The 14,872-nt window shown below is 38.2% G+C and overlaps 1 protein-coding gene across 1 annotated transcript in view; it reads right to left on the bottom strand.

Annotated features, from left to right (window-relative positions):
* cntn1 (contactin 1) overlaps window positions 1-14,872 on the bottom strand; it is a 199,569-nt gene that overhangs the window by 114,977 nt on the left and 69,720 nt on the right. The window contains exon 2 of the mRNA XM_062982480.1: window positions 11,718-11,770. The gene's annotated coding sequence lies outside the window, so the exon portion shown is untranslated. The remainder of the gene's footprint in view (window positions 1-11,717; window positions 11,771-14,872) is intronic.

Below are 14,872 nucleotides of genomic sequence, written 5' to 3'. Positions count from 1 at the left end.
ACAGAAATGTCTTAGGAGGCTAAAATTTCCTTATGTGATGAAGTCCCTGATCATTGCCCCTACTTTCTGAAGCCAATAGGAATCAGTACCAACAGTAGCTGGAGGGCCACTTGTTTCCTATTGTGTGGATTAAAGGGACAGAATAGTCTTCACCTTCTAATTTGGATGCAGAATACCTCCATACCTGCAGGTTCATTTATCCATGTCTGACAAAATACATCATGTCTCAGACTTTTCTAGGTTCTTTAATAACATTCTATGGTATTCTTGGGCCACAAATCGGTTATTTTAATAGAGTTTGTATTATTCATTGTTTAATGTACCCACACAAAGTCTAGGAATGTATCCTCCCCCCCCCCCCCACACACACACAGATACGAGGGATTCTATACTATAATAAGATACTATAATTCTTCTCAAATTTCCTTATCATTCCACAGGCTTCTTTATTGACTAAAAATTGCTAGCAGACAGTTCTCAGAGTATAATCTAAACAAAATAAAGACAACTCAAATTTGAGGTAACGCATACATCCAGATGACCTCATTGGCAGTTGCACATGACAATATTGTACAATTATGTTCTCATTTTATTCACTGTTATATTAGAAATTTCCCTCTTCTTGAACAATTCTGTAAAACACTCAGTCATATTATTCAAGGGCAACACTGGAAAATACTAGGAACAGAGGCAGTTGAGTATTGCTCCCTCTGTACAGGCTGGCACAAATACTTCAACAACAATCTAGTATTCAGAAGACTGCCTTTTTGTTTATGCTTTTTCTGAGGCATTGTCATCTTTAGATTTCTAAACAGTCAAACAAGTTGACCTGTGTAGGAACCAATCAAGAAGACAACCCCCTATTGCCTATAATCTTAGCATGGGACATTGTATTTTCCTAAAGATAATTTCACGTATTATTTCACATTTTACAACATTGAGTATTGCAAAATATGCAAACCATCCTTCTGGTCTCCTCAGGGAACGTGGAGGAAAAGAGGAGGAGATGACAAGTGGGCCAGCTGCATTAATTGGTAGATGTAACCTGTGAAGTAGTATGACCCCAAACAATTAAACAAAGTACTGGCTTTGCTGATGCCACGGCTCTAAACCACAATCTAATGCAAAGATTTTGGTGTGTGAAATCATGCACAATCAGGAAAGGCCAAATATAGTCCAGGAAAATAATGTCCAATATAAGATATTAGAGTTCAAAGTTATAATCCACTTGACCGAAACACACACTTTGCCAAGCAAAATGTGGGGAAATGACAGAGTCTTTAAAGTCCAATATAGCTTGACAACAAGGCTGGAAAATAAACTTGATTCTTGGCTAGATCAAAGACTTGGAACGAGGCAAACATGAAGCATGAACAAAGTCCAAGGAAGTCCGTGAAACAAGGCAAGGCTGGAAACTTGATCCGAGAAACAAGGAACTGGGGTTACGAAGTCCACACATGATCTCTCTCCTCAAGCTGAACAATTGACTCCGCAAGGTTCCCCTTGCGGCAAAACCCCTATATAGGGTCTTGTTTTCCCGCCAACAGAACACTTTCCCTGGAGAACAAGAAGCGAAACCCAACTCTGTCCAGATGCATGACTCCTTAGAATTTCCCAAGGGAAGCAGACCTAATCAGCTAGTTGTTTGGCAGCGATTCTGAGACTCCGGCGATTTGCCTCCCTGACTCCTCTATCTCTATTATAATTGTCCTTTCGGGAAAACGGGGGAGAATTCTGCCCAAGGCTTGTTTGGTTAACTTCCTGAGGACAAACATCCTCCAGGTGGAGAGGCTCCGATTCAAGTTGAACCGGTGGAAATCCCATGTTTTCCTCCTCGTCTGCCACAATAGCACTAGGAACGGGACTACAAGGCCCATGAGACATCACACAATGGCAGTTATTATTTATGCTGGGTTTATGGAAAGTGCCAATCCAAAATTGAGTGGGATGCCACAGATAGAGCTGAGCTTCAATTAAAAAAGACAAAAATCTACATTATCTACTTTGAACTGGATTATATTAATCTACACTGCCATATAAACCAGTTCAAAGCAGATAATCTGAATTTTACATGGCAGTGTAGAAGGCATTTCAGAGTAATGGACATATTATACAGGCCGCAAGTTAGGTTCTGCAGGTCTGTTCTTAAATTGAATTTGCTTGTAAGTTGGAACAAGTAAAATTTTAAGTGTAATTCCAGATATATATATATAGTGTGTGTGTGTGTGTGTGTGTGTGTCTTGGATAGCATAGAGAAGGGTTAACACTCCTTCACTTGCTTTGCTGTCTGTGCCCCTGTTCAGTAGACTTTACTTCACTTTCTGACCCTGTGAAAATTAGATTTTGAAAAATTTGGCTTGTTGTAACATTAACTGCTGCATATATAGTGTATTTAAGGGATTATAGGAGTGAAGATGGACTGTTATGCATGTTGTTGCTATCTTTATTAGTAGGAAAGCTTTGGACAGAAGGTCTGTAATTCCCAGGCAGTAGGAAACGATCTGCCAAACACTTATCCTAGAGGCACTACAATTGTCGGATGGCTCAGTAACATTTATATTTATCTGATACTTCCCTCAGAATATCAGGTTGTACATTTTGAAATGATAGCACATCTGTTATTCTCAGTATACTGTCTAGGATGTTACAAGGCACAAAAATATACCAAGCAGTAAGAAACTGTTAACACAAGCCAGTTAACACAGATATAGTTTGCAGAATTGTAGTACTTCTATAAAATACTGGCTACTCAGCAACCTCAGAGCATGGTATTTTACGGGTCAGGGTATTTGGAGATTAAAGACACATATTTCATGTCACAAAGTGTTGCTCCATAAAATTTCACCTTGTAAGCAGCATAGCCAAAACTCCCCAACAAGTTCATTTCCATGTGGTTGGAGGAGGCATGAGCAGGGAAGCATTCAGTTATTTGGGTTGTTGTATGTCTTTCGGGCTGTGTGGCCATGTTCCAGAAGTATTCTCTCCTGACGTTTCGCCCACATCTATGGCAGGCATCCTCAGAGGTTGTGAGGTATGGATAAAACGTGTCTGAGCAAGAGAAGCCTTTGACCATTTAGGATTGCAATGGAGTGCAGAGTCCCAGTAAAAGTTCAAAAAGTATTTATTCAGGTAAAAAGAACTCCACTGTAGATAGAAAGGCTTGGGAGCTGTCTAGTCTACTCTAGACTGGTTTCTAAGGAAAAATAAGAAAGGAAAAATAACAAACATCTACATAGTTACATCTTGCCAGAGAGACAGCAAGATGCTTCTTGTTAGAACAAGAAGCATCTTGTTGTCTCTCTGGCAAGATGTAACTATGTAGATGTTTGTTATTTTTCCTTTCTTATTTTTCCTTAGAAACCAGTCTAGAGTAGACTAGACAGCTCCCAAGCCTTTCTATCTACAGTGGAGTTCTTTTTACCTGAATAAATACTTTTTGAACTTTTACTGGGACTCTGCACTCCATTGCAATCCTAAATGGTCAAAGGCTTCTCTTGCTCAGACACGTTTTATCCATACCTCACAACCTCTGAGGATGCCTGCCATAGATGTGGGTGAAACGTCAGGAGAGAATATTTCTGGAACATGGCCACACAGCCCGAAAGACATACAACAACCCTGTGATCCTGGCCATGAAAGCCTTCGACAACACATTCAGTTATTTTCCTACAGCTAGACACTCTGTTCTCTGCAATCATAAAAAAATGAGTTGCAATAGCATAGGTCTGAGTTGCACTATTATAATGCATAAACAGGATACAGATATGATTTTTAACCAATAAATCATTTGTGTATGTATCTCTGTGTGTGTACACACACACAAAGGTGTGTATTCAATTGTGTGAAGCAACAACAGGCACTCTTAGAGTTAAAATCCATTCATGCAAGCTAAAAGGTCTAACCACTAAGGGGCTGCAGTGATGCAATGGAAGCAGAAAAATCGATGTGATGAATTTAGTGAGAAAGGAAGTGGGTGTCAATAGTCCTGGCTGGATTTATGAGTTAAGAATGGCAGCCAGCAATAGTATCTACAGGAAAGAGGATGAAGAAGAGATAAAGGAAAAGGAAGTGGACTGTGAACAGTGGGGAGTCCCTAGCAAGCCAATAGACTTAACAGGAAAGAATTAATAAGTGGTGGCTTATAATAATGCCTATTCTTATCAGACAGCTTGCAAATGATAATGGTATTGAGTATGTCTGCAGTAGCAGAAATGGGGACAAAGAAGGAGGGATTCTTTAAGATTGTCTTACGGGAATAAAATGGGAGTTCTTTGAAAATGTTCTACTACTGACTGACTTACAGATTCTCATATGCCCAGTGTCTGGGTTTAATCATTAAAAATCAAATTCTGTCTCCAAGCTCATCAGAATCCCAGGTGGAATTATTAAATGACTTCAAAGTGTCAATTTAAGAATAAATTGTATGATGTATTCCTCATTTTCCTAGCTTAAGCAGGAAAGGATAAATGAAACAAACTACTGAAAATACCTAGTGATTCTCCGAAGGCTGACATTTGCAGCCTGGTAACAATTACGTAAGCAATAATCAGATCAAAGGACTAGGTCTGGAGAACAATACCGTATATATGGCATAGAGGAATGCTACCCTGGTATCATAAACATGGTTCTATCAAGCCATAAAGAAAAAACCAAAACCCCAATGCTTTTTAAAGCTGAAATGAGTCCTCCTTTCCTAGATTTTAGCTCTTGTTTGTTTGTTTTTTAACTGTAACAGCACATAGAGACAAACTACAAGTGATTCTGGCTTATTCATGACATTTTTTCACTACAAGGATACTAGTTTACAATGCAAGTATACGTTGACCTGGAGGAACAAGGTGGATGTTGGTGGGAAAGCATTCCAGTAATCTTCCTTCCCAGATTTCATACTACTCATATTTTCCACTAGGAGTGCAAATTCCCAAATTTATCACTCTCACATGTGAGGATTTGGGGGGGGGGGGGTTTCTATGAATAAATAGCCATAAAGCAGGAAGAGCCTGGAGAGTAAAAAAAAAAAAAAAAAAAAGCAGGCACCACTACACTGACAGCAACCCAACTCACAACCATTTGTGGACCTTCCTGTTGGCAAAACAGATGATCCTGTTGATGTTCTGGCTGACCCCTGGAATGAAGAAACAGACAGGGCAGTGGATGCCTTTCTCATGGAGTGGAGCCAAGTGAGCTCCCCGGATTTACTAGGTAGATGGCAATGATTAAACAAATTGTATGAAGGTTAGAGCGAATATGATGATGATGATGATGATGGCAAAAGATTGGAGTGAAACCAAATGTACACAGGCTAGAGCTTACACAAAAACCTATAACTTGGCACTGGTAGCAATAGAGGTGGAAATAATTTTCAAAACATGGTAAAACCCATTTATTTTGAATGTTGAGAAACCCAGAGAAAGAAAATTATTAACTGATAAAAATCTTTGCAGTTCAGGATATATTCAACACAAAATTCACATGTTGTTGTTTTGCAGTTATAGCATATTGTTTCATCAGTAAACATTTCCTCAAAGTATTACATAAAATAATAATTAGTTCCCTAACAGCACGACATAATTTCCCCTTAAATATTCAGTTAAATCTTTCAATAATATTTTCTAAACTTTATATTCCCATTATTCCTGAAGAAAATACTCTCAAATTTACAGTGCTTGTGAGAAATATCCTCATAAGGAATTTCTTCTCATCAGTTGCACATAAATATTGTTGAACACAAATTATGTTGCTAAATTAATATACAGTTTGATTTTTATAAAACATAAGATAAAGCCACCACATTCCTGATCATAAGAGACATTTGTATCCAAAAACATTTCCAATTCCATTGAACCCTTGTTTATTTTGCTTTCTAATTTACATCTAAATTCATTGGGTGTTTCCACAAATTAAAATGTACAAATTATTGGAAAATTGATCTCTTTGAGAGAGTCAGGATAAAACGATGCACTAATTCAAGGATTCTCCCATAAATACTTAAATCTCTTCCTACTTAAGAAAAAAAATCTATTTCACTCACCCTGGAACCTATATGCATAGTACAGATGAATCTCTGTCTAATTTCCTAAAGTTTTCAAGCTCAAAGAGAAGCCAATAAAGTGAAAAACAGATGGCAATCTCTGGTGAAATGTGTTTAGATTATAAAACGCTATCTTGTCCAACATCATCTATGCAATATTGACTAGTTTTGCAAGTTTAACAGATAAATATAGACAGCAATTGAAAATTTGGATAAAACAGAGAGTAGGTCCATGTATAAGGAGATTCCATTGGAAATTACAGGACACATACAGACAGTACAGAACTTTCCCACAACTCTAATGGTTGTGTGTATATGGAGTCATAGACATTGCTGTTTGGTGAAAAACTTTGAAATTTCTGCTAGAAAATTCTACTAAGCTCTGCTAACTACAGTTTCCAAGGTACCCTGAGAAGAGAAGAATTAAGGATTAAATCAAAATATCCAGGAATCTAATATTAGAGGAGTTAACAGCAAATTATTAGTACCTGACCAAACTACAAATGATAGATTCAGAAAATGGTACCATGACAGTTAAAGTCAATCAAACTGCTATACTTGTGCAGTGCAAATACACCCATAGCAGGTGACTGGACACCAACTTATCAGTAATGAAGTAGGAGAAAACCAGTGTTACACAAAGCTTACACAAAGCTTAAACAATCCATATGATTTCACTGTTGTTGTTGAAAGAGTTCTATATTTTGGAACTTACTGGTATGTTGGAGTTGGAGAAGGGTTGTCATAATTGTCAGCGTATATGCTATATCTAGGAGATAATCTGATGGAACATTCCATCTTATGTTTACCCTCAAGGAGGGCTTCTCCATTTGGTTTTGCAGTAGTGGGCCAACTGGGGAGTAAATCAGCTTTTGCATTCTCCTTGGGTCTCCAGTGTTTCACCCTCAGAGGAAGGTAAGCTGCAGGAACACCAATGGAGGCACAATAAGTTTTTTCTTACTTTTCAAAGTGGTTTGGGGGGCTTTTGGGGAGGGGTGACAGTGTCCGGGTGTTCTTCTGGAAAGCACGAGCTTTCTGGGGTGTGTGTGGACAGGCACACAGGAACATTTGCGTTTTAAACTTTAATGTTCCTGGGATAAATGCCCATCTGAAAGTGCCCTCTATCTTTGGCCTCCACATCACCTAGCTGAGCCAATCAAAGCTGAGCCTTTAAAGGAAACTTTAAATGCCTTCTGATACCGCCTTCAACCTACTTGCTCATTAGATTTAGTGTCTCTTTAAATTGCCTAAAATTGTTCCAATGCCTTGCAATCCATCCTTACAACCAATGAAATTTTATTCTCAACTGTAACTGACCATACTTCCCTTTTCCTAGGAAGCACTTTGAATTATTTGCTTTATATCAGTCCAACCAATCTAGTGTCATCACTATCTATGCCAGATAATCCCTTATCACATTACATAATATAGATTTATAGTAAAGTTGTATAATCAACTGAGCTTATTAGAAGTGCAGCAAAATGTTACTGCTTGAGCTTTGCTGGATCACAGGCAACGTTTCTACACATATAATAAAAAATCTCAGAAATTATAAATGTAAGGCATGTTATTTTAATAATACTTTCTAATCTACTTACATACGTTTTATAATTTATAACATAACTGCTTTTTTTCACACATTATAACTTTATGAATTTAACTGTATCTTGTAAAGATAAGAATAATGATGACATTTTCCCCTCCTTCTCTAACTTACATCCACCATTTTTTTAGAAATGAATATGTTCATGAAATTCCTTGAAGAAGGACATAATTATTTATTAATAAAGGAAACAAAAGATATGCGGACGACTGGGCTTACAAACAAAAGACCCTCCCGCTAAAGAAATTGCAGTACAGTTTAACAGCAGCAACATAATCCAGCAGCAGCGGCCAGAAAGTGACCAAATGAACAAAGACACACAGACCGTGCTAATTTGCCTTTTACTTTTTCTAGAAGCTTTTTCTTGTAACAAAAATAACACTCTTGCAGTATTTACAAAACACAGCTTCTTCCAACACAGACAAAGTTCACAGAATCATAGAATCAATAGAATATTAGAGCTGGAAGAGACCACATGGGCCATCTAGTCCAACCCCCCGCCTTCGCCGCCAAGCTCTGGGGATTCCTCCTCTACCTCCTCCGCTGGCAGGCCCGTACCGTAATCCAGTATCAGACGGTGCGCTACGACATCCTTCCCCTTTCCAAAGTTTCACAGGAACGGCTCAACCCCCGCCATGCAGGAAAAGCACAATCAAAATATCCCTGACAGATGGCCATCCAGCCTCTGTTTAAAAGTTTCCAAGGAAGGAGCTTCTACCACACTCCGAGGCAGAGAGTTCCATTGCTGAACAACTCATACGGTCAGCAAGTTCTTCCTAATGTTCAGGTGGAATTGCCTTTCCTGCAATTTGAACCCATTGCTCCTAGTCCTAAGAGGAACCATTGGTGAGCACCCTTTAGCTTCAGTCGCTTAACCAATTACAGATCCGCAGAATTCCTTGCATCTATCAAGCTTGTAACTGTATCAAAGAAAGAGATAAGATCAGTCTGGCATTACTTCTTTTTGATCTGCTCCAAAATCTTTCCTGGTATTGATGTCAGGCTGACTAGATGGTAATTGGGTCCTCTTTTTTCCCTTCTTAAAGGTATGGACAACATTTGCCCTCCTCCAGTCTACTGGGACTTCTCCTGTTCTCCAAGAATTCTCAAAGATTATTGCAATGTCTTCTGCTAGTTCCTTCAATACTTTTGGATGTAGCTCATCTGACCCCGAAGACTTAAGTTCATTTAGAGTTGCCAAGTATTCCTGGATGTTGAGCAGCTCTGTTTTTTCCCTATCCCCTGTTAGCATTTCACCACCTTCTCCTTGCAGAGGCCCTGCCATTTCCTTTTTATTCCTTTTTCTACTGACATAACCAAAGAACCACTTTTTATTGGTTTTAATCTCTCTGGCAAGCCTGGGTTCATTTTGTGCCTGAGCCTTATGAAACTTTTCCCTACATATGTTGATTATTCAATTGAATTCCTCTTTGTTGATTTCCATTTCTTGTGCCTGTATTTTTTAAATCTTAACTCAGCTAAAGGTTTTTTGGATATCCATTCTGGTTGTTTTATACTTCTATTATTTCTCCTTGTTGGCACTGTTTGCAATTATGTCTTACTGACTTACTCTCACTTTTAAGAAACTCCCATTCGTCATTAACTCCTTTTTCTTTTAGTATTCTTGTCCATGGAATCACGCTCAGTATTTCCTGAAATGTCCTGAAGTCAGCTCTCCTAAAGTCTAGAATGTGTTTTTGACTTCTCTTAGTTTCACCCTTCCTTTGTATCACAAACTCTAGGAGCACGTGATCACTCCCAGTTAAGAATCCCACCACTTCCACTCTATTGACCAGATCCTCTCTATTAGTTAGGATCAGATCCAGAATAGCAGAAACCCTTGTTGCCTCTTCTACCATCTGGACAATAACATTCTCTGGAAGGTAAGTATGGAATTTGCTGGACTTCGTACTCTTGGCAAAGGTTGTTTTCCAACAAATATCAAAGTAGTTGAATTCCCCCATTACTACTATATCTCGTCTTTCTGCATTTTTGGTCATCTGGTCAAGGAAGGTTTCATCCAGTTTTTCCGTCTGGCTTTGAGGTCTGTAGTAGACCCCACCCAACTACATCTTTTTTCAGTTGTTGTTCCCTTAATTCTTATACAGATGCTTTCATTCTGGTTTCCAGGATTGAAGTCTTGCATATCTTCACAAGTGTAAATATCTTTGACATATAATGCTACTCCAGCCCCTTCTCCTGTTTGGTCTATTTATCTGAAATAGGTTATATTCCTCCATTGCTACATTCTAATCATAAGACTCATCCCACCAGGTTTCAGTTATGCCTATTACATCATAACTGTTTTGTTGTGCTAGGAGTTCCAGCTCATCTTGTTTATTTCCCATGCTCTGGGCATTGGTGTAAACAACTGGGCATAAATCCAATGCCCTATCTTCGCCTACTCAATCCAAGGCTTTATCTCTTTTCTTCTATCTTCTTTTTTCCTTCTTCTACCTTCTATTGCTGATGACTCAAATTACACACAATCCAATCAGCATCAGTTACACCAAACAAAGCTACTCACTCGTTCTCTCTCTCTCCCTCTCTCTCTCTCTCTCTCTCTCTCTCTCTCTCTCTGCTTTCTCTCTCATACAACTCCACAGGCACACCTGTTTATAACAACCTACTAGTTTAGCTAAGTCACTGCACCATTTTTTAATATCAATGGCAAGATACATATACTAGGATATTCAGTCATATGCTTCAGAAGCAATATATCAGCTATGGCCTTGGAAAGATCTTCCAGATGAATCAGTAGGGACCTTATTCTATATGCCTTAGGCTGCCTTGGTTTTTTTTTGCTGAAGATGTGAAATGTCTTATCATCATTCTTTGTACTTTATATATCCTCAAATATAGAGAGAGGCAAGCATTAAGAAGTACTCTGTCTTGTATCTCATCTTAAAACATTTTTCATATGCAAGAAGACAAACATCAGGTGAGATATATTTCCTGACATGATATAATTGGGCTGGATTCAAAATGAGGTATATGGATTCAACCAGCCTCTAAAAGAGAATTATTTATGCGGTGGGAATCAACAAGAAGAACAGAACCAAAGATTTTCATTATGTCCAAGATATCATAAATATTAAAGAAACACTCTTATCGTGAAACTTGGAAGGCTGGATATAATTTTCATTTAAGGCAGTCCCCTAAATAGACCCAAGGAACATATTATAAAACATTTTCTAAAGAGCAAGGTTTGATGATCACAGACAAAGTACTGCTTAGTTTAGGGTTACATCCAAAACAGACTGATGAGTATCAAGAAATAATTGCTACTTGGTTTTTTCTTCCTCAGGTTGATAAAATGTGTGACCATTGTATTTTGTCACATGCAGCAATAATATAATTTTATTTCAGAAGGCCCTTCTACACTATGCTAAAACCCTAAAACCCGAGATGAAGCTGGTTAAAATAACCCACTTCCTCTGAGATTCTAGTCCCCACTCCATATCTAAACTCTAGGCTCTACTGGGAGGGGAGGTTAGATGGCATCCTGGGCCAAACACAGGTTGACCCGGGATGCCATCCAGACCTTCTCCAGCCCATTTCTCCCCCAAATTTACCAGGTAAATCTCTCTTCCCCCACCTCCTGACGGTGGGGAGAAATCCCTCCTCTCACCTCCTGACGGTGGGGAGAAATCCCTCCTCTCACCTCCTGGCGGTGGGAAGAAATCCCTCCTCCCACCACCTCCTCCCCTTTACTCTGCATTAATTCACTTTTACCTGTGGTGTCATTTGGACCACCTTAGGTAAAAAGCAAGACAGGTCCCACATTTTGGCCCTGTCTGGAAGAGGCCAGAGTTGGTAACACCTTCCTCCCCTGTACCTTTCTATTTTATATTTATTCAATTAAACTCATGAGGATCCATGCATGCTATTCTTTATACAATCAAGGATTTTAAGATGAAGGTGATGATGATGATGACATCACCATCATCCATCTATCAACCAAACTGTATTAAGAAATTCATTAATCAGGATGAGGATGAGGATATTGGAAGGGGGGCTTACAGCAGCAATTCTCTGTAACTATAAGAACAGATTTAAGAATATATCACAAGCCCAACTCACCAAATAATGCTGTAATGCTGAAACCTGACTGTGTTTCCGTCTGTTGGAGTTGTCTGTCAACATAAAAGAAGAATAGAAGTCAGCATGTACGATTTCTGTAGTGCCTGCTAATGCCACTGTCAAAATCTCAAATATTCTCTTTCCTGTTCTCCTCCATGTCTTGATTTGCAGATGATCATTTTGATTAGAGACTCCATTTATTCCAGCACTCACTTATACCTTATTGTCATGGGACTAAGCTTTACTTTGGATCATTTGCTGCCTAAGTTGAAACGAAGCACCCTCATAATAGAGTGAATAATTCTAGCTTCCTTATCCTGCTCTCTCTCAAACAGAAACACAAATACCCAGTTTCTAAACACAAAGACAAACTTGTTAGGTCTACTGAAGAAAAATTAATGGTGGCCTTGTGCACCCTTACATGTCTTCTAACCAACCACTGAGTTGAGTGATTATTCGCTAATTGAGAAGATAGGGGAAACCTGACATTATGCCCTTGAGCTACATGGTCTGGAAAGAGACTAATGTAGATAGAAGCACACTTTCCATTATCAAAATGGGAATCAATTGTCCAAAGTTCCTAAATTACATCACTCTGAATGTACTCCTTAAGAGTCTTTGATAAGAAAACAAGATTGCTAACCAATGTGGTTTTCTTAAAGAAAATAAGTCTCACTTTTATCCCTTTTTTAAAAAAGTATCCCAAATACAGTATATAAAATTGTAAACAAATATTAAATTTATTTCTGAAAGAATGACGATAGCATGTTCTAATTTATCATCTTTACTGTTTTCATTCTTTTAAAAAGCCCAAAACACTACAACAGAAGCATCTGTAGTCAAACATATTATTTTTGTAATCTTACCATGTAACAATTTTTTTCTATACATATCATTTCAAATCTACCAATACCATGTAGACATGGATTTTACATAGATCCAACTAAAAAAATATTTTTAAGTATATGAAGTCAGTCTTCCCTATCCATGGATTTTGGATCCATAGATTCTGCCACCCATGGCTTAAAACTGTTCCCTCCTACCTCATAAAAATTCCAAAAAAACAAAGCTCAACTTTGTATTTTATATAAGGGACATCATTCCACAGTGCCATTGTGCATAATGGGACTTGAGGATTTACAGATTTTTTTATCCGTGGAGAGGTTCCTGGAACCAAACTCCAGTGGATATCAAGTGCTCAATATAACACAAATAAGGTCAAAATGCCACCTATTTGAGCCAATGCCTCAGAAAATATGAAAGTAAGCGATGTAATGGTTTACAATTATAATTACATTATATCATGACTGCAATAAGTACAATATACTTCATGACAAATAAAATTAAGCAGTCATAGAAAAACAGATATGAAATACATGAGAACACGTATGAGAAAAATACAAAAGAATATGGACTCACCAGAATAACATCATTCCCAAGTTTTTTAGATTCTAAATAATATTATGTTTATCTGAATGGATTATATGATTGACATTACAATTGCCTACAGATTAATGCTTCTATTTAAGGTTGATTAAAAGTATTTAACATAATTGTTAGATTTCTGGCATTTGAAACCAATCATATTTCTCTTATATTGTCTTCAATAAAAGTACTTTACTAAAAATTAAATTATAGTGGGGCCAAGGTAGAGTCACTTGAAACATCAGTTATGACCACATCCTTGTTTGATATTCTTTTTACTGTTTTCTATTATTTTGTTATCATTCCTCAAATACTCGTTTGCCTAATTCATTTTTCCTAATGTATTGTGAGGCCATGATGTGGAGCTATGTCAAATTCTTTTTTATAGAGAGCATGTAACCGAGGAAAGGGAAGAGTTAGTCACTGCAACCTGCTTATTTACCCAGCCAAAAAACTATCAGAGAAGAATGTATGTTGATTTGTAATCATCCCATTTTAATTCTGAATGCCCCCAAATGGATTGCCTTCATAAGATGTTTGAACAATTAGCAACTAGACTGCAATTTGTTAAATTCTAATTTTAATTATTTTTATGAAATACTATGTAATTGTTGCACTGCCATATGGGAATATCACCAATTTCACAGTGTGGCTCAAAAGTGCTTAATTGGAAACATAGTTCTTGTACCTTTCTTCTTTGGGGGCAGCTCTGAAGGGAAAATATTAAATACAAAATTTGGGACACTCCAGCTCCCAAAATGTCCCAGGACTCATGGCCACAAGGCGAGAAAGGCTTTGTAGCAGTAGACAGATCCAATTGAGAAACTTACCAAATTACCCAAGACACTTGTACCCAAATAGATGCATTGTATGAGTATTCCTATGGGGAACCAGCCAAAAACTCCAAATTACATATAACAAATTATTTACTGATGGTGCCATTTATGGTTCATTGGCTCTTCCCTGCCACATTGGAGAGAACTGAAAGGTTTAGTACTTCTTTTAGGTTTTACCATGATGGACTATGCTTTGCACCACTCTGCTCAGAGAAGGGGTGATTCATTATTTGAGAAAAGTTCCAGTAGAGTATTAACTTATCAAAAAAGGAACCATTCCCTTCTCTTAGTTGCACTATTAGGATTGGTGTCACCCACATAGATGGAAGTACCACAGTCCTTGTGCTGTGTCTTCTCTTCTGGGATTCTTTAAACAGGGAAGGAGCAGTTTATTTGCAAGTAGACAATTGGAAAATTACTCTACCCCCTCTTTGCCCAGGCAGTCCCCCTTTTCACCTGTTGCTGCTGTGGCCAGTGTTACCAATTTCTTCTTGGCTGGAGAGCCCTTGCAGTTGTGCTCCTGTTCTGGCAACTTCTCTGACTGTGGTGGTGTGATTCTCTCCCCTGGCTCTCAGGTGCCAGTCACATCCCATAGTACCAGTATTATCTCTGGAGGAGACCTACAGCATTACTTGTGGCCCAAAAACTAGAGGAACGGTGCACACTGTTGCCAGAGCCAGAAAAGGAGCCAGAAAAGTAATGTGAGTACAGGGCCTTGCTAGCTGAAAAGGGAACACTGGCAGTTTCTGTGTCTATGCCAACGTGAATACCAATTTTCAGTTGTTTTTAAAATGTTCCAGTTTATCTCTTCTCCTCAGACTGTTCCCCTTACTTCAATCAAGTTGAAATTGTAAATGTAGTTTGCACTCAATTAACTCAGCAGGAGAGGGGGGG

This window comes from Anolis carolinensis, chromosome 5, assembly GCF_035594765.1.
Source record: "Anolis carolinensis isolate JA03-04 chromosome 5, rAnoCar3.1.pri, whole genome shotgun sequence".
Classification (NCBI taxonomy): Eukaryota; Metazoa; Chordata; class Lepidosauria; order Squamata; family Dactyloidae; genus Anolis; species Anolis carolinensis.
The sequence above is the reverse complement of the archived record's forward strand: the minus strand, read 5'-3'. Positions and strand labels throughout refer to the sequence as shown.